This window comes from Fukomys damarensis, unplaced genomic scaffold (assembly GCF_012274545.1).
Source record: "Fukomys damarensis isolate Sample0158 unplaced genomic scaffold, DMR_v1.0_HiC HiC_scaffold_14, whole genome shotgun sequence".
NCBI lineage: Eukaryota > Metazoa > Chordata > Mammalia > Rodentia > Bathyergidae > Fukomys > Fukomys damarensis.
Genome location: NW_022900926.1, coordinates 62,056,573 through 62,077,561, shown reverse-complemented (window position 1 = coordinate 62,077,561; position 20,989 = coordinate 62,056,573). Strand labels below are relative to the sequence as shown.

Sequence of the window (20,989 nt, the reverse complement as noted above, 5' to 3'; positions counted from 1 at the left end):
AGGGAGGGAAAAGAAAGGGAGAAAGAGAGAGAAAGAAGGAGAAAGGGAGGGAGGGAGGGAGAGACAGGAAGGAAGGGAGAGAGGGAGGAAATTGAGAGGCAGGCAGACAGGCTAAGATTAAATGTAGAACTGTTCAACAGCTCTGGAAAAACTAAATGGCTGGAAAACAGAATTTAACCCTGGGGAGTTTAAATTTGTTTTTAACCAGTAGACTTTCAAAAGTAAGACGGTAGCCTCTGTATGTTTGGGAGAAGTGTGCCCTGAACTTTGAAATCACCAAGTCTGTATATCATGAGCTAATTATAGAGACTGCTGCTCTCTTCTAAGTCACATTTTCTAACTACTCAGGTTGTTCCAACAGGTTGGAGATGCCCTAGGGTAACTTGCCCTGAAAGAGGAACAGAAACACAGGGAGACTGTCATACAGAATGGAATTTTACAGGAGGGAACTTTTGCAACTTTATTCTGGGCAAGGGGTATATAGAGGGAGTGCAGAGGGAGCAATGAATTTAAGAGAGTATAGGTGTTAGGTACAGTAGGATGTATATCAATTACCCTCTTATTTACCTCTCATAGATCTTGAACTGGTCTATAATCATCTGAATTCGGTTTCTTCACAGGCAACAAGGGAGTATTCCAGGCCTACTGGCATGATTGTAATATCCCCTGTTTCAATAAATTGCTGATATGGGGCATTACCCCTTGTTGGGCTGCAGATTGCATGGGATATTGATGGACACGAATGGGATCCACACTGGATTTGACTTCAGTGAATATGGGTGCTCTATGTTTTACTAATCCCATTCCTCCCATTTCTGCCCAGGCCTGAGGAAACCTTTCAAGCCAGAAGGCAACATCGTTTTGGGCTTGAGGTCCTGGCATGGGTGTGGGACAGAATCTATATTCATCTTCAAGCTGAACAGTCAACACATGAATGGGATTCCCAATTCCATCAGTCACCAGGGCACCTTCTGGTTTGAAATGAGTTTGAACTCCCAATTTAGTTAATAAATCTCTCCCCAGTAACGGATAGGGGCAATCTGGGATCACCATAAAAGAATGCTGTACTTGACCAGTGCTCAAATTTATTGTTCTCTGTGTAGTCCATTTATATTGTTTAATACCAGTACCTTGTACCCAGGAAGATTTCCCAGAAATCTTTCCTAATGGTTTCAGTAGAACTGAATGTTGAGCTCCAGTATCTACCATAAATTCTATTGGCTTCCTCTCCACACTGAGAGTTACCCTAGGCTCAGGGAGGGGCTCTGAGCCCCATCCCCCTTATTCATCTTCTTTTTCCCATCATCAGAATGGGTATTTCTTTCTGAGGTATCTTAGGGCATTCCCTTGCCCAGTGGCCTCTTTCTTTGCAGTAGGTGCATTGATCCTTATCCAAACAGGAGTGACGTTTCCAGGGCTCTTTCCAGGGTTCACTCTTACTTTGGTCTCTGGCTGTTCTTATCAATCTCTTTCTAGTTTCTCTAGGTTCTCCCATGGTGGCTGCCACTAAGACTTGAGCCAATTTGCGAGTCTGGCGGTCTTCAGGTAACTCCCTGTTATTATTATTATTTTTTAACTACATACTTATTTCCTTTAATGACTTCACATCATACAAAAGATAATAATCTTCAGTTCCCTTAGCAATGGGTCAAGGTTTTATGGCCCAGCTTCCTCCCTTTCCAGTTTTATCTCTTTCCACCCCCACTTTTCTTTTCTTTTTTTTTTTTTCAGCTTTAATTGAGTTTATTGGTACATTTTAGGGATACAGTACAGTTACATTCATTGTTGGGATCTTGTACCTCTACATGACAAGTCTTGATTCTCATTTTTTCCCCTTACCTCTGCCCTCCCTTCAACCCCTCCTCCCCTCCCCATCTACAAACTCCCTGTTATTATAAACTCTTTCTGCAATGACTACTAGATCTTGTACACTCTTTTGCCTAATCTTTCTATCTTTCGAAGTTTTCTTTTAATATCAGGGGCAGCCTGGTTAATGAAAGCCATTACTATTACAGCCTTAGATTCGGGTGCCTCTGGATCCATAGGAGTATACCTACGAAAGGCCTCCTGGATTCTTTCTAAAAAGACAGAAGGGCTTTCATCCTGTTTTTGTTGCACACTTCCTACCTTAGACAAACTAGTGGGCCTTTTAGCAGCCGCACGGAGACCCCCCCAATAGAGTCTGGCGATAAATCCGGAGTTGCTCCTTACCTTCAGCTGTATTATGGTCCCAGTCTGGTCTAGATAAAGGAAATGCTTGATTAATAAGATCTGGATTTATTGACAGTTCTCCATTCTCTCCTAGAACCAATTTCCTAGATTCAAGCAAAATCTTTTCTCTGTCAGCAGTAGTAAACAATACATGAAGTAATTGTTGACAATCATCCCAGGTAGGCTGATGGGTAAAGAGCAGAGTTTCTAACAAATCATTTAATTCTTTGGGATTATCAGAAAATTTAGCATTTTGGGTTTTCCAGTTATAAAGTTCACTGGTGGCAAACAGCCAATAATGCATATCCTGGTTACCATTGGCATCTGGAGGCCCAGCAATCCTCAATGGGAGGATGGTGGAATCAGCAGGCCCTGGTGGGGATGCAGCCCATCTTTGTCTGGTGTTTTGAGCGGGTCCACTGGGGGGTTTTAGATCAGCATTAACAGCACTTTGGGCGGGTCCACTGGGGGGATGTGGATCCTCAATAGCAGCATCATTATCCTCTTTGGGGATTAGATTTGGATGGGGGGCAATAAGGGGAAGGAAGAGAAGGAAAAATTAATTCTGGATCAGTTTCTCCCTGTAAAGGTAAAGGATAAACTGGAGCACTTGGTTTCTCAGACTCCTGAGGCTTCTCTTTTATCTTGGAGACCAGAACAGGAATCAGCTGTCCAGGGGTGAGAAAAGATCGTAACCATGGAGGAGGGTTCAACACCAAATCTCCCTACACAATAATATAAGGGACTTGATCTGGATTGCTCTGGAAAACAATCTGTTTTACTTTCTGGATGATTTTTAAATCTAGAATGCCACCTATTGGCCATGCAACCCCAAAAGTAGGCCATTCAGAATCACACATGGTTTGATATTTTTCTTTTCTTACCTCTGCGGACAAATCATGTGCCCATGCTTTCACCTCTTTGAAATGTTCCACCATTAAGGAGAGCGTGTTGTGATAGATTGAGATTGACCCATTGTGAACAGAGAGGAAAGAACATGAGACACAACCACAAGAAACACACACCCAAACAACAAGAAACCAAACAAACCAGAGCATATGGTGGGAATGACCCACTATACCTTAAAAAAAAATACAAAAAAAAAAAGCCCAAGTTCGATCTGTGAACTCTGTGTTTGATACGCGAATGCAAGAAAAACCTGAGTTCGATCCGCGAACTCCCCTGGGGCAGGAACATCTTCCACTCTTCCCTCCCTGTTGGGGCTATCTAGGCCCATCGGCCCATAGTCCATGGTTGGCATACAAAGACCTTCGGGTTTCAAATCAAAACACGGACAACAAAAAGACAAAAAACAAGAAACAAAGAAAAAGACTCATGTGCACGTCCTGCCAGCTGATTTCCTCCAGAGAGAGTCGTGGGGAATTTGGGGATCCCAGACGAGCCCCCAAATGTTATGCCCAAGTCTCAAAGTCCCCAAAGACTACCAGGGAGTCAGGTCTGATGCAATTGCAAGAGGAGTTTATTGCAAGCTAGAGCCTGGACCCTCAGGTGTCACCGTCGCAGCGGCTTAAGACTGAGAGCCCAGATCCATTTTTGCAGCGGGTTTACATAGGGTTAAGTAAACTTTTTGCTTATATAGTTTCTATTTTTAGCTCTCGCTTATCTTTGGATATTTGAGGGGTACTGGGAGGGCTTTTACATTTTATTGGATATTCAAGGGGCACCGCGAGGGCACTTACTGGAAAATTATCTAAGCAGAATCAATTCTTCTTTTAATAGAACATCTGATTTTGTAAGCAAGGATACCAGCAGGTGGACCTATGACTAATACCTATATTAGTTAAATCAAAAAGGAAAAAAAATTCATCTTTGGATCTTAAAAAGAGAAACAGAAACAGAGTGGAGATGCCCTAGGATAACTTGCCTTGAAAGAGGAACAGAAACAGGGAGATTCATACAGAATGGAATTTTACAGGAGGGAACTTTTGCAACTTTATTCTGGGCAAGGGGTATATAGAGGAGGCACAGAGGAAGCCCACCTTGACCTGAAAACTTGGTCCTCACAACTAACTCTGTCCTCCTGAGTGGCTTATACCCATGTAAGATCACAGAGGCCCTGCCAGGGTCCATTCCACTAAATTCCTGAAAGCTGAAGAACCACCAGGCTCAGCAAGGGTAAGGGAGGAAGACACCACACTAAGCATGGGAGCATGTCCCGGAAGATGCAGACAGCCATATCCACTGTTACGATGAGGAAACAAAATTAAGACAAGAATATACAAATGATAGGAAGGAGAAAATCAAATTAGAAAAGCAGTTTTTCTTTCATCTACTCCAATCATCCTTTCTCCCACTATTATAGTAAATGAAACAAGGTGTGGCAGAAGAATAAAGTATAGTTTTCACTTGAAGCTGTGGCTGAGTCCTTTTGTCTGTCTGTCTGTCTGTCTGTCTGTCATCTGTTGGTCTGTTTTTTCTGTGTAAAGCAACAGTTTGACCAAAAGAGAAATACTTTCCTTTTGAGGGTGCTCCTTAGGATGTGGGAAGAGCAGAACCAAAACCCACGTCCTTCTCAGATGGCAGGGAGCACTGAGCCTCCTATGCAGAAGCTGTAGAGTCTGAACCAGGCAACTTCAAGCCCGGCTTTGGGTAGAAGGAAAGGCTCCCGGGACCACAGAGAAGACAAGAGGAAGAGTGATCGTGTGCCCGTTCCTCTCCAGTGGGAACAGTGCTGTGTGTAAATGCTGCATGAAAACACCTAGTGACTGGCTGAGCAGCCGAATTATGGTTTCTCAAAGCCAAGATGAGTAGACAAGCCAATTGTAGTAAGTTGCTTTGCACACTGTTGCTGAAGCTGTCTTGAGTACACCTGAAGACGTGAAATGTGTGTGTAGTGTGCTTGATGGACTGTAACTCAGACCTTTTAGCCGTCACCGCCTTTGCAGAAGCACTGTGACTCAGGCAGAGATAGTATCTGACCGGCAGCTCAGCCATGCCTGAGGGTTTCAGCATTCCCCCCATTAGTTTATGGAACACTTGCTTTTACGATGGCCAAGTGGAGAGTGACAAAAAGAGAGCTGATGGAAATGCCACAGCCATGGTTTGTCTTTCTGAGGAGTTCAAATCTTGGCTCGCTTCTTTTGTGAGTGATTTATGTGTACACCTCCTGGATCTTGTCATGGACTTGTGTCTACACTGAGACTCCTCTCTTCGCTCCTAGAGCTCTTAGTTCCACACCACACAAGACTTATGCACTGTCCCAGTCTCTTACGTGATTTACCAGGTGATGCTGCAACCTCTTTTCAAAATCTCTTGCAGAAAGCCATCGCTTCCACCTAAGGGCCAATTTCTGCCAACAAAGATTCAGTTTGTGGCAAAACCAATGCAGTAAGGGTTATTACTGGAGACCTTCCTGTGAGGGGGATGCATTTCTACATTATGACATTGCCTGATGAGGGCCTGCCTTTCCATAACAGCAGTTGAACTTGAATTTTTCTCAGTGATTACCTGCTTCTGTTTTAAAAAGTAGATGGTTATACAGAAAATACATAATGAGAATAGATAAAAGAGAAATACTGCCTTGGAAGTAGTACAAGGGAGAACAAAGACAGAGATTGGAGAAGGTGAGGAGAAAGGGAAACATTAACAGTGTTTATCTGTTCTTGAGATGATGAAACTTGAAATTGCCTGAAAGAATGTTTTGGTTTTTCCACACTAACCTGTGTATGCAAGGGTTATCAAAGTGGGTAGTTTTGGAAGAAGCAATTATTTCCTGTTGAAGTTACAGATAAAAGGTCCTGGCAAACATACGTAGATAAGATTTTTTTTTCTTGAAGGATAAAACTCTCGTGTTTCTTTAAATATATAGACTCGGCTTAAGGAACTGAAAGTGCTGTCTTTAGAGCCATGAGGTTAGAGCCACGGACCACCTCGTGGTTTGTGTCTCTCTTTGGTTCCCACCCTCCCTGCCTTGTGGCTTTGCTGCATGATTCCTACTTTGATCCTGTAACCCACTGACACCGAAGTTACCCTGGGCGGTGCCCTCACTCTACATGTCCCGGGCCATGGGCAGGGCCCACTCAGGCTTGCAGTGAGTTCTCAGTGAGCGTGGCCCCATCTCTGGTCCAACTGGTGCTCGCTCCGAAGCACAGGCAGCTGGAGTAGTTGTGGGTGGTGTAGTACAGAGCCGCAGCCTGGGTTTTAAACTGAGATGCTGTTTTCACGAGAAATTACTGAAAACTACAGTTGTGGCTCTCTGTTTTCATACTAGACACTTGGAAAATGACTATAATTACACAGAGAAAAGAGTCCAGATTACATGGTGGGCTTTTTTAAATTACAAAACTATATTGGTGCACTTTTTCCAGTTTTTCATGAAGGATTTCAACCACAGCAACAACTCTGGTCTTGTGTTTAGCAACAAAAGATGATTCCCCAGTAGCATTTCTCTGCCATGAGTGGATACGGGGTAGATCTCTCCCTCCCTTTCCCCGGCCCTGCATCTGACATTCTGAAGTTTAACAGTAAAGTATTTTGGGTCATTTCATTTCATTTCATTGAGACATCTTCCAAATGGGATTAAGAATAAATGAAAATGAGCCAAGCAGTAGCACTAATAAATCGGTGCCTTGTGGATAAGAGCAAAGCAACTGCAACAGGCCAGACAGCGTGCAGGCGCGTGAGCCCACAGAGCACGGTGTAGAAGCTGACAACTGAAACTTGTTAAGTTGGAGTTAGTGTAGAAGTTATTGCTTGCAAAAGAAAAAATTTTTTCACTATGGCTTAGAAAAAGGAAGGCACACCATAAATACTTATTGACTCAATGAAGAACTGAATGCTGTCTGATTAGACAAGCTCTAGTGCCTGTGATCACCTGTGTCTGGTTAAGTGACCCCTACAAAAAGGAAGGAAGTTCTGAGAATCGGTCTTTCAAACATCTCTATTCCCACCCCATCGAGGCAGGCCCCCTGTCCCCGCTGTCCTGCCTGAGAGGTCAGGAGAAGCCCTGCCGACAGCAGCAGTGACCAGAGGTAAGCACGCTGCAGAGTGAGGCATGGTGCTCCCGTCCCAGCTTGGAACCACAGCTCCTGTGTCCTTAGTGCAGCCTCAGCCGCATAGCAGAGGGAGATGGAGATGGGACCCCGACATGCACATTGTACGTGCAACCTGCACAGCCACAGGCCTGCTTCACTGTATTTTGTTAAATGAGAGCCTGTAATAACAGAATCCCAATCAAGCAGGACCTTTTCTCACATGCACACTGAGAGCACAAATGTCTTAGCCATTCGGGAGCACCAACAAGCTCACAAATTCTAAGTTCTTAGTGGGAGCTCACCTAAGTTTTTTGTAATCTTAATTGAATTTCTGGTTGTATTTACTATTTCGTCATTTCCAGTGGAGGGGAGAGCGCCTGCAACAGGAAAGGCCTAGTCTTTGTCCTGAGGGACTCTGAAGCCTAACAGTGCAGCAAGTAAAACATATTTTAGAACAGAAACACTCAAGTGATAGTTATGTATTTAAACTGGATTTCATTTATTATACAGTAAAGCTGTGGTACAGCAGTGCTTGGCAGAAGACAGAGCTGAAGAAAGACATTATGCAGAATAGGCTGCTCACCCAGGGAGACGGAGATGGAGATCAGGGCCAGGTCCTTGCCTTTTGCCCAGGTACAGGGCACCAGACCAGACCAGACCAGAAGAATGGGAAGCAGGAGACCAGCTGTCCCTCACGGTACCTTAAGCTCGTGCTGGAATTTTTTCCCTTCTTTGTTTTTAACTTCTTCGGTAGTGGAAGACTAGACCCCTGGCTTTGTTCTGCCCTTTGGCAAAAGCACCAGAAACTCAGCAGGCCTGAGTTTTTGCAGTTCCTAGAGACATCAAGTGACTTCTGGACTCTTCCTCCAGCGAAGCAAAAGCTGTGAACATTTTGCAAGGAAAATTATTTTCCTGTAATCAGATAGACAAAGGCCTACATTTAGACATGGGGAATTTTCACCCATTCGATAAATAACCATCAAGCCACGTCACTGAGATATCTTTTTGTCTCCTTTAATCAGAACAACCCTCAATATTTCCATAACAGTGAACTTTGTGCTTTTGCTGTGTTATTGTCTTTGTGTATTCGCTAAGTTACATTGAAAGTAGAGGAGTTTTTAAAGGTTTGGAATTCTGAATTATTTTATGTAAGTGAGCATTCTGCATTTTTACTAGACGTTGATGGGCAGATAAGAAACCTGTATTCTGGGGCTGGGATTTAGCTCAGTGGTTCTGCTGCCTGCCTCACAAGCACAAGGACTCGAGTTCAATCCCTGATACCAAAAAAAGAAAAAAAGAAAAGAAAAAGAAAGAAAGACACCTGTATTCTAACAGTCCCTGTGTGTAACTTTTTGCTTTTCTTTAACTTCCTCAGAGTTAGTGCTGTGCTTTATTTGTTTTGTATGTAAGAAGCCAAGTTTCCAGTGGTTTGTTGAGTATCTAGTCCTCGCTTTCATCAAAGACTTCTGTGAGAAATAAGGATCCTGGCTATCGAGTTCTCTCACATGGTGGCTGCCCTCACACTGTAGAGTGGACTTTTTCCTACTTGTACTTGGCCCACACTTGCCCTGCTGATCTTGTTTCTTTTCCTACTTTAATAAAACTTTGCTATCATTAAAAAAAAAAAGCACCCAGGTCAATGAACAATCTTTGTCCTGTGTGTATACACTCCTGTGTGTATGTACATGAGAAGGGACTTACCGAAAATTCCAGAAACATACACTTTTAGTCACTAGAGGTAGTTAGAGGACATACATACAGTGAATTTAAACTCAGAAAGGTGGTTTGTGTTTTTGAGACAAGGTCTCTTTAAGTCACCAAGTTGCCCAGGCTGGCTTGGCCATTGAGATCTTCCTGCCTCAGCCTCCCACAGCACTGGGATTTGCCACCATATCCCAGGTTAAAATTAAAATCATCCCATCGCTTCTCGGCCTTTTGGCTAAGATCAAGTGTAAAATTAAAATCATCCAGGGAACTTCTGATGATCAGTTTATTCGCCCAAACCAACAGAAACATAATCTTTAAAGGTGGAGCCTGAGTATTAGCTTTTTAAATTTTTAACTCACATGTACTCAAAACTGCAAGGTTTACAAACCCCCAGCCTTGTCCAACCTCTTATGTGTAGATGGACAGAATGGACGTTCTTCAGGAAGAGATAATTTATCTGTGGAGACAGACCTTGTGTTGGAAGCCACATTCCCTGTCTCTGTCCCAGCTATTTTCATAATAATTCAATATTCGTATTTGGTTTTAGTTTTCACTTATTTGAACTTTCTCTGTATAACATATTACCAGAAAGGGCTATGCAATTTAAATTCCTTTTTTGTAAATTTTTTCTGTCAACCAGAGAAATGATGCCATTCAAAACCCATTAACAGGTGGATTTCCTGTGCTTCCTACCATAGCCTACCTCTTTGCTTTCTACAAAAAAATAAGTTAGTCTTTGATTATTGTGCAAGGTTTTTCAAAACATATTTATATCTTTTATTGCTTATGAAGCAAGTGGATATCTTCAATAATTTTAACATATGTAGAGTCATTTTCAAAGCCATCATTTAAACTGTGGGTGACTCACTTTCTGGGAAACGTTCTGAGAAAGCAGCACTGATAATCATGGGCCAAGAGCCAGCAGTGTCGAGGATAGAGATAGTTAAGCACTCTGCTCTCTGACATCCATCTTTTGTGTGTGTGAATCTGTGGAGCCCATCAGAATCTAAGATATTTCTGTTTGGCATAAAATTGCAGTAACAATCGCTACCTAGCGTGTTTTATCTTGTAGAGCGATGGAAAAGCGTATCTAAATGCATCTTGCCTGCGCTCAGAAGTAATGCACATCTCCAGCCTTGCTAGTGGCAGAAATAAATGGAAATGGTAGCAGATAAAGGCTGGAAACGTTTTTCTCTTGTGCATTCATGCAAAGCATAGAGTGGAGCAATCGTCATGTATTCCTCATCCACTGTGCACCTGAGGCTGTTGTGAGCAGGGGGTGGAGAAGGCAGAGGCCCTGGACTCGGATTCCCCAAAGACAGAGCCAGAGAAGTTCATTGGTTCTTTGTCAAGTCAATGAAGAAATGTATTTTAAAGGAGTAGAAGTAAAGAATTAACATTTAAATAAGAAAATCCATAAATATGAGGCTGTTTTATGAATTATGAATTAAACTACAAGTTTTCATCTGCAGGCATTTTTGTGAGGGATTATTTACCGAGCTGGACAGTTGAACCAAGTATTTATGTGAAGTGACCATCACCTTCTGTAACTTCTGTGTGCTTTGTACAAATTATTACTGTAGTGTGAAGAATAGAAATATACCTGAATAATGTGCTTTTATGATAAATTTTAAAAGACCAGAAAAATGCCCATAACAGAACTAGAGTAAAGAGTACCAGTGGTTTAAATGGAGCAATGTATCCCACTGTAGGCTCCATGGTGGACCTGGCTTTGTGGAATTTGCCAAGTGTGTCAGCTTTTCTGTCAGTGAGATGCAATAGCTGACACCCATAGTTGCAAAGAGGAAATGATTTACTTGGCTTAAGAGTGCAAGGGAGTCAGTCCATGGTGGCTGCTCCAAGGCAGGAACATCCTGGCGGAGGGATGTGCACAGGGGTGTGGCTGAGCAGAGCGGCTCAGTTTATTTGGGCCAGGAAGCAGAGACGGAGCCGTGCCAGAGAGGGGCGGTGGGAGGGAGCAGATGCACCTTAGTTCCCAAGGTCACATTTCCCTGAGCCACCGGACACACCCAGAAGTGTGCCTTACAAATCCCTGGGTGGCGCCCAACACAAGCCAGTTGACAGTTAAGCTTAGCCATTGCATCTACGGACCAGGTGGATATAGGATCTGGCTCAGGACCAGCAACTTGGGACTCCTGGGTTTCCTCTTCTTTATTCTCAAAGCCCACACTAGTCAACCCAGGTTCTGCAGGATTCAAGGGTTTGCTTCAGAAGTAGTTGTGGGAAAAAGATCCTCCCCAAAAACGTTTAGTACTACTACTCTCATGTAGCGGAACCCTCTGTTATAATACAGTTTTAGCTTCTCTACCCACGTTACAGTCCCATCTCCCTCTAAGGACCTCTCTGAGATTGCTTCCGTGGAGTCCTGGACTTCCCCAGCCCACAGTCCTTCACTGCCCCAGAAGATCATACAAGGCTGATCACGGGGTGATGGTGGATGTGTAGTTTTCCCTGTTTGGTTCCCATCACGCAATATTAGATTTCTTACCGTCTTAGAACATTTTCAAAATTATAAGTGGGAATTTTACATCTTGTTACTGGGAGCTGTCAGAAGGTCTTCAATATCATTGCCCTAGAGGTAATCAAAGAAAAAATATTGACATTTTTATTCAATATTGAGAGGAACATCTGCATAAAGTATATATAAGCAGGCAATCCCATACTCTTAACAAAAGAATCAACTTTAAACAAATACTAAAACTTTGCACCACAATTACAGAATATGCATCAATTTTTATGCAAAAGAACAAACCCAATTTTGTTAGTAGATTCAGAAATTAATAAATAAAACAAAAAATACATAGCAAAATTAACAGTGCAACTTCATCCTATTCACTGGAGAATTCCAGAGAAAATGTAATTGTAACTAATACACTGATGGAATTTCTTGTTTTGCTTGAAAAGCAATTGAATATTAAATCATGATTCACTGGCTTCTTAAAATGTCTTTTAGTACTCAAGGAGAAAAGTATAAAATAACCTTCCCTGTTATTATTTTGTGAGAACTGTTTGTACTCATTCTCCAAAGCATTTCATGGAGAAAGGTTCATTTTTATCTTTTTCAGTTCTTAAAAAATTTTTTACCAACTCCCCAGTAGATTAAATAGCCTGAGAAAACTGGAAAGTATTTATAACTGAACAACAATCTATAGAACCCAAAGGCAGCTACTCATTGTATAACTGTGCCTTAGGCAAACTTCAGCTATGTTTTAACTAACTAAATTTTTTTTCCTCTCATTGAGTTTATTGGTATATTTTAAGTATACAGTATAGTTACATTCATCATTCGGATCTTGTACCTTTAAATGACAGGTCTTGGTTCTAATTTTTTCCCCATACCCCTTGCCCTCCCTTCACCCCCTCCTACCCTCCCCATTTACAAAGACTTCATTTCCATTTTTTCATTTTCTCCTATTTTTTTCTTTTCCCTTATTACCTTTCCCCTACCCTTCCCACTTTCCCTACACCTTTAGCCCTTTTCTTCCTATTTCACATTGTCAATTATATCATTAGGATCTTATGTACTATTATTGTTTTCACATCAGAGAAACTATTCAGTATTTACACATGTGTGACTTATTTATCTCAGTTAGTATATTCTCAATATGTATCTATTTTCCTATGAATGAATCTAATTTCTCATTCTTTATGGCTGAGTAGTACTCCATTTTATAGAAAAACCACATCTTCTTTATCCAGTCTCCAACTGATGGGCAAATGGGCTGTTTCCAAGTTTTAGCTATTACAAACTGTGCTGCTATAAACATATGTGCATATATATCACAGTGATATGATTCTTTTAATTCTTTTGGAAAGATAGCCAGCAGAGGGATGGCTGGGTCAAATGGAGCCTCTAGTCCAAGCTCTTTGAGGTATCTCCATATTGATTTCCACAGTGGTTGCACCAGTCTGCACTCCCACCAACAATGGAGAAGGGTTCCTTTCTCTCCACAACCCCACCAACATTTGTTATTGTGTGATTTCTTGATAGCAGCCATTCTTTGGGGGGTGAGGTGGAATCTTAGTGTTGTTTTCATCTGCATCTCTCAAATGACCAGTGATGTGGAACATTTTTTCATATATTTACTTGATGCTTTTACTTCTTGGTCTGAGAAATGTCTTTTTAACTAAAATATTTAGTCTGCTCAAGAATTCCGTTCATTGCATCATGACCTCTTGAGCTTCCTGGCCTCTCCTTTTCTTGGCCTTTTTCATTCTAATGCTGTCTACCTCCCTTAGGTGAGAACAGCTGACCCCAGGGAGATGCTGGAAAGACCTGCAGACTCTGTCTCCTGATTGGTGCCCACAGGCATGGGGCTCTTCTCCACTTTTGGCTGAGAGTGCACACTCTTCCTTAATAGTACCTTGGAAATATTTACCGTATTCCAAGGGTGTCAGTCACAACAGAATAGCATAGCACACCTATCTTTGAATGTTTAAAGTTCCATTTTCTCTGTTCAGGTGAATATCCAGGACTTAAGAATTAATTTCGAGTAACTGTTTTCCAAAATAATTAAGTCTCTAAAAATGGCACCAGCTATTCATCATTTATAATACTGAAATATTACTTCTATTTTTAAAATAGAAATTATATATCAATAAAAATAGTTGAAAATATATCAGTACAAATAGAAATATCATGAGCATCCACCTAACTCGAAATTTATCTGAACTTATATTCATTGATATATCATGCAGATTCACTCCTTCCTAAAGAACCTGTACACATGGTGTTAAATTGTGATCAGATGCACATTTCCTATTTCTCCATTTTTGACAGAATATTAATGTATTTTCTCTTATTCATTTCTATCCTATAGAAATGCAATACCTTACCTTTTATGAATATGAATTAACTTTTAGATTTTTAGAGAAGAAATAATGTACCAATGTGGCATATTCAGTGTATAATAAAGTGGTTTAGATTGTGCTTCTCTCATTATGAATTATTAGCATCTGGAAAGGTTTCCTGAGAAAAGAGGGCTGTGTCATTTACAAAAAAAAGGGGTGAAATATGGATAAGAAGGAAGATAAGTAATTATTAGTAAAAATGTCAGGAAACAATTAAAATATAAGTAGTTTTGTCAGCTTTTTGCCGTTGTGACAAATATCAGAAATATTGGTTTAAGACCCATTTTGGCTCAGGGTTTCTGAAGTTTCAGTCCATGGCCAGCTGGATGCATTGTTTCTGGACCTGAGGTGAGGTAGGACATGATGGTGGAGCAGAGCTGCTCACACCATGGCAGGCAGGAAGCAGAGAGAGGGAAAGAGGGTCAGAGAGCAGGGACCAAGGACAAGATACAGTGCCCTGGGTTGCAACCCACAAGCCTCTTCCTTCAGTTAGGCCATGCAGCCTGTGTTTCCGTTATCTCCCACTCATGCCATAAAATCATGAACCCATCAATGGCTCCATTCCCTGATGAAGTTAGAGTCTCAGAATTCAGTCACCTTCCAACAACCTGACTCTGAACACAGGAGGCTTGGAGGGGGCGTTCCAAACCCAAGCCGTGCTGCAGGTCTCTATCCAGTGTTAAATAACATGATATAGCTCAGTTCCTCTCTCTGCCTCTCCGCTCTGGTTCCTTGGTGTTTGATTGATCCTCTGAGCCCAAGATTACCTCCAGTAGTTTCAGAGGCTGCATACTTGCATGCTCAGGGTATGAGGAAACAGGGGAAGAGCTTTTGCAAATGGGAAGAGAAACAAGTAATGGATGGAGGGGTAGACCGTCTGAGAGGGACTAGGGATGTAAAAAGGCTTGAGATGTGTTATGTACATGTCCCAGGACCCTGTGATGAGTGTAATCATTATTCGTCACAAATATGCACTAATAAAAATTAAAATTAGGAAAAAAAGAAGCAAAATGCTTGTTTTTCTGGGCAGTAAAGCTCCAGCATGGAGATCCATTGACTTTCAAGTGGCATGTGTTCATCCTTATCGTTGTAGATAGAGATTGCAAGACATTGACTCTCAAAAGCTAATTAATATTAACCTCTGGAATGAGAATAAATCTTCCCCCCAACCCCACCCAAAGTGTTAACCAGGGGTTAGAAAATCTGGAAGAGCCCACAATATAGGTAGATCTGGATACCTCTTTAAGGACCATGGGCAGTTCTGTAGACTAAGGGAGCTCTTGTGCTTTGAACAAAAGAGGAATCCAATGAAGTCAGTGTGAGTAGTTAAGGCTGAAAAAAAAAAAAATAAAAGGTCAGGCCTGAAGGCACTCATAGGACGTATTGCCATAATGTTTAAGAAAGAGAAATCTGTTGAAGACTCTTAAGACAGTACTCTGGGAAAGAGGAAGTGAGGCCTTGGGCTGTGACCAAGTTTTTATTAGGAAGAACTCTGAGATGAAGCTTCAGTCTTCCAGTAAGATTCCAATTAATGTGATCTGGGCCCCTGTGACAGACAGGATTCTACCATTTCCTGTGCCTTAATACTGCACCTTCTTCCAAACCAAGCCACGAGCTGGCTTCCCTCCCCACTTCATTCTAGCTAGTCATAATCACCTTGGGTCTCATAATTCCCACAACACAGCCTTCCTAGAAGTCAGAGAGAAGGCCGTCATCAACTCCCCGGAAACCTCAACTTCCTTTCATCATAACCTCCTAAGAATTTTAAAATAAATATTACTCCCATCACAGCAGTGGACCTTACCTTTAAGTAAGAATTTTGAGTGTTTTGTCAACCAACAAAGTGTCCATTAGTAAGGAATAAAAAACCACAGTGGTTTGAACAAGTACATTTCCAGAGTCAGTGTTATTGGCTCGGCTGTTCATCCATACCAGCATCTCTAGCTTGGGCTCTGAGTGTTCATTGCATTTTCCATCATGGGAACAAAGTTGTTGCTCTGCCTCCAACTGCCACATTCCCATTCAAGGAAAGTAAACGTGTGGAAGAGAAAAGAGGAGCAGGAGTTTTTCTGCTTATCAGTAAGGCAAAATTCTGCCTGGAGTTTTTTACCCAGCACAATTCATGTACAGTGGCTAATGTGTTAGAACATGGTCACGGGACAGCTCTTATTTCTATTATTGGTGAAACACAGCAAGGAAGAAGGTAGTTGGGAATGATTTTCAGTAACCAGTCATCAGGGTCTTGCATGACAATTATGGTTGTACACTGTACTCTGTGCTCACACTTGGAGAACACTCCAACATTTTGCGTCTGACCTTGTGTTTGTCTGTACCTCATGCTTCATCTACCCATTAGGAGAACATTTGCATGTTTGATTACCAGCTCTAAAACGTGCCTTAGTCTCCTTCTCAACTACCAACTTCAGCTTAAGTCATTCAGCAAAGATGCTAGGATTTCAGTTTCCCTGAGTAGGCAATGCATGTACTAGAAAGGATATTATTCTTGTTTGTGCCTAATTATCTTGGCAGGCATTACCCATGTGAAAGGAAATATAGCAAAACAACCAGATGACTCCTGGGGGACTTAGCAGAAGTCTCCCATTTTATCCCTGACAGAGTCTGGTAAAATTTCAGGTAAAGATATATTACCAAGACACCTCAGCACTTAACTGTGGAAGGAACTCAGTACCAGAGCGCAACACCTGCATATCAAAAGTAAAATTAGTAATTATACTACTTGATGCAGTGTTAGAGGAAATAACGCAGTGGGAATTCTACCAGAGTCTTCTGCGGGCAATGTCTTCATGCAATTCTGACTTCACAATGATATGAAATTTTAAATGACAACTGTGCTGAATCAGCGAACAGCAAACCCAGCCAAGTTTAAATTTAGTAACACTGCTAGTTTACTGAAAATAACCTTCTCCATGGCGGATTCCCCAAATCACAGGTGACTGATGCTGGTGTTTCTGTTCTGTTTAGAGATAGTCGGGTACCCACCGGGACTCACACTGGTGGCTTCTCTCCTCCACGGCACTGTGGCGTCCACGGAAGGCGTCCCCTTGGCCGGTCCCGACACTGGAAGTCAGCCCTCCACCACGTCTTTGTTCTTCAAAGCTTCCACTGTGCATGTTCAAAACTTTCTAGATGAGCATAAGGATTTGAAGGTAAGTGAATTTTAGCAGTAACTCATATTCTTGTGTAACTCTGAATTGTATCAAAAGTAATTAAAAATATATATATATATTAAGAGCACTTACTAAATGTAAGAAAAATGGCTACCAATGTGCGGTTCCAGCGCAAAAAGCAGAAAGAAATGAATACGGTGCTTGAAAGAGGCATATGTCCTGTAAATAAGAGGCACAGGGGAAATCTTGCTCCTTAATGTTTCCCATGAAGAGGCCGCAGTGGTTCTCAGATGTCATGTGTGTAAGTGGCACATGGAGGTGAAGGAGAGGCCTTTAAAAGACAGGCTCCTGGGCATAATTCATAGAGATGTGGACTCGGCAGGACTGGGTATGGCCCAGGAACCTGACTTCTTTTGGTTTCTCGGTCTTTAGCCTTTAAGTCATGGAATTTGAAGAAATACACTTTGTATTTCCAAATCTTGGGTTGAACTTGGACTTTTACATGGTTTTCTTTGGTCACAAGAATAGGGAAGAGCCATGTCAGCACAGAAGTGCTAAATCAGTGCTTCTTGTTTAACCACTCAATTTGAATTTTTAATTCTCATTTATATTCCTTTAAAGTTTAATATAATGACTAATTCCCAGGTGTCCCTCTCTTTCAGTGTGATAGCCCTGTCATTGCCCTCTTTAGCTGGTACATTGTCCTGTATACTGTTTTAATTTATTCAGATATTTAGTTATTGAATATAGACTTGAACCCTTGACTTACAAACTCAATTCATTCACAAGGGCTTTCTGTAACTCAAGTTGGTTGTAAGTTAAGACTGTTTTCCCCATGAGAAATCATGGAAATACCAATAATGAGTTCTGAACCTCCCAAAGCACCCCTTAACTATCCTTTTCCTAATAGAGAAGGATTATATAATGTGCATAATTTATAAGAAACACATAATTATTAAGAAATAATTTTTCTAGTGTATTCAACAAAAAGTTATGAAATGTTCCTAGTTTACCAAAAACAATAGTTTCATACTGCACTCACCATTCAAGTTGTCACCTTTGGCTTGCAGGGAGGGAGGATGAAGTGGAAGGTCATTATTGTTGGGAAGCAGAGTCCCCTTTCATAAAATCATCAGGAATCTGGCTCCCCCTGGGACAGTCTGTAGGCCACGGGGACCTGCTTCTGGCTCACTAGGTCTCAACCTTTTCAGAACTAAAAATGAGTCTAAGGTTGCCTGTTTCTGTCTTTTCCGTGACTCTGTTCTGTAGCATGACATGACACTGTCATTAAGCAAGTGAATGCAACTGCAACGATGGGCTTTTTCTCTGTTTGGGTGAGTCTTCTCTACAAAGGTATGCAGCTCTGTCCATTTTTTCAGGATTTCCTTCATTTCAGAAGAACTTTGCTGCACTGATTGTTGATATCCCCCTCCTCTTCAGAAAACTCCTTAGTTGCCATTCTGTGTTGCTCAGCCAGAAGTTGCTAAAATTCCTCTCTAGACAATTCCTCTGAGTGCTCCTCCCCCAGTTCCTCAGCCTCACCACTGTCTACCTGCAAGCTATGGACTCTGCTATAGTGACGATGTTATCGACCACAGGGTCAATTGAAGGCTCAGGCTCCTCTGCACAGCCTTCAAATCCTCTCACCTATATAATTTTAGGCCATTCTTTCTTCCAGGTGGATCTCAGTGTCCTTAGAGAGACATTGGCCCAAGATTTCTCAATTAACCCCGCACAGGAAAGGATATTGTAATGTTCCTTCCAGAACTCTCAAAGGGTTAAATCTGTATCTGAGACCCTCTGGAAGCACTTCAGGAACAGTTCCGTGGTGTATAGCTTCTTAAAGTCAGCTATAACCTGCTGGTACTTAGACTGCAGTAGAGGAGTTGTATTAAGTGGGAGGAATCAAATGAACGCCATGGGAATTCTTCGGCCAATTCTTCTTCCAAATCTCATGGGTGAGCAGGGGCACTGACCATGATAAGGAGAACCTTGAGCAGCAAATCTTTTTCCTCTAGACATTTCTTAACTGTATATCAAAAAGCCTCTTTGATCCACTCAAGAAAAAGCACTCTTGTTATGCAGGCTTTAGTGTTAGATCTCCATGTAACCCCTAACCTATTCTTCATGACTTTACGTTTTCTGAACACTCTAGGAGTCTCAGAGTGATAAACTGAGAAAGGCTCTATCTTCAGGTCACCACTCACATTGGCACATAGCAATAAGGGTAGCCTATCCTTCATAGGCTTGTGGCCTGGAATCTTCTCTTCCTGGGTAGTATATGTTCTCCTGGGAATTTTCTTCCAGAAAAGACCAATTTCTCTGTTGTTGTTTCAAAGCAGTGTATGTAATTTTCAGCAGCCCTTTTATCAGCACTGGCTGTGTCACCTGCCTAGTTTTGCTATGAACCCCCGTTCTTGCTTTAAAATTGTGAAACCATCCCTTTTTGGCACGAAATATTTCACCATTATCACTCATTGATGGATTATCCTTTATGAGTTCTGCATTTATAGCCCTAGCTTTTTCACCAATTATAGACTCAGATAGGCTATAGCCTGCCAGCCTTTTGTTTATCCACACTAATACCAGCCTTTCCACCTCCTCTCACACTGTTGATCATGACTTACTCATTTGAGTAGCTCCTTTAGCAACATTAGCTTCCTTGTACAAATCTTTTTTCTGTAAGATTGTCGAGATGCTGGATTTCAACATGCTGTACATATTAGTGAGATTGGTCACATGCATTTCATACTCATACTTCTCCATAATTTCTTTCTTCTTTTCAGTTGTGGTTGGTTTATGTTCCTTTCATTCCTTAGCTTCTTCTCTAGCATTTGGGGGCCATTTTGATAGTGGTGATCCTAGTGATTATAAAAAGCACTGACTGAAATCACATCCGCAGACATGCACATCTGGGCTCAGACTAACACTTATGTATGCTTACATATGCTTTTCTGGCATTGAGAATCTTTGTTTACAACTGCACAAGCAGCCAGCATTTGGGTCATAACTCATTTAATTTGGTTGTAAAAATAAAACTAAAATTGCTGTCATAATTCAAGTTGTTTGTATGGGATCCTCAAGTATCCACTGTAATTATAAGAAACATCTAAAAGGTTAAATTATGAGTTATTACCAAAGCTGGCTAAGCATTTTTACATTCTAAGGGTTGTATTGTTTTCTCTTCATTTGAAAACTCAGGTTTAGATTTTTTTAAAGATCTATTTAATATATCATTACAATTATTCTTTGCAAGTAAGAGCTTATAAATCATGTGATATATTTATAACAGGATACAGGTACACCCAGTGAATATGACTTTTGTATTTCTGCTTCCTTTATCTCACTAATTTTTTATTGAGTTTATTTGTATATTTTAGATATACAGTACAGTAACATTCATTATTGGGATCTTGTACCTTTGCATGACAGGTCTTGGTTCTCAATTTTTCCCCCTGTGCCTGCCCTCCCTTCAACCCCTCCTCCCCTCCCTCTTTACAAACACTTTGTTTCCATTTTTTCATTTTCTCCCATTTTTTCTTTTCCCTTATTCCCTTTCCCCTACCCTTCCCACTTTCCCTACACCTTTAGCCCTTTTCTTTATATTTCACATTGTCAATTATATCATTAGGATCTTATGTACTATTATAGTTTTTCACACCAGAGAAACTATTCGGTATTTACATGTGTGACTTATTTATTTCACTTAGGAGTATATCCTCAATATGTATCTATTTTCCTATGAATGAATCTAATTTCTCATTCTTTATGGCTGAGTAATATTCCATTTTATAGAAAAACCACATCTTGTTTCTCCAGTTTCCAACTGATGGACAAATGGGCTGTTTCCAAGTTTTAGCTATTCCAAACTGTGCCTCTATAAACATAGGTGCACATATATAAGCAATTTTATTTATTTATTTATTTATTTATTTATTTTGGTACTGGGGATCGAACTCGGGTCCTTGCACTTGTGAGGCAGGAGGTGGAACCACTGAGCTAATTACCCAGCAAGCAACTTTATTTTTAATGTTTGGAATTTCAAGTTTATAAGAGGTAACTTATTTTATTCCAGTA

At 41.2% G+C, this 20,989-nt stretch overlaps 1 protein-coding gene and 1 non-coding gene across 6 annotated transcripts in view; both read left to right on the top strand.

The window, feature by feature from the left end:
* Positions 1-20,989, top strand: part of Hs3st5 (heparan sulfate-glucosamine 3-sulfotransferase 5) — a 250,082-nt gene that overhangs the window by 75,744 nt on the left and 153,349 nt on the right. For all 5 annotated transcript variants that reach the window (XM_033763396.1, XM_033763393.1, XM_010614053.2 and 2 more), the window contains exon 2: positions 16,767-16,951. The gene's annotated coding sequence lies outside the window, so the exon portion shown is untranslated. The remainder of the gene's footprint in view (positions 1-16,766; positions 16,952-20,989) is intronic.
* Positions 9,125-9,322, top strand: LOC117286090. Its single transcript, XR_004517212.1, has one exon. It is a non-coding gene; the product is annotated as a U2 spliceosomal RNA (small nuclear RNA).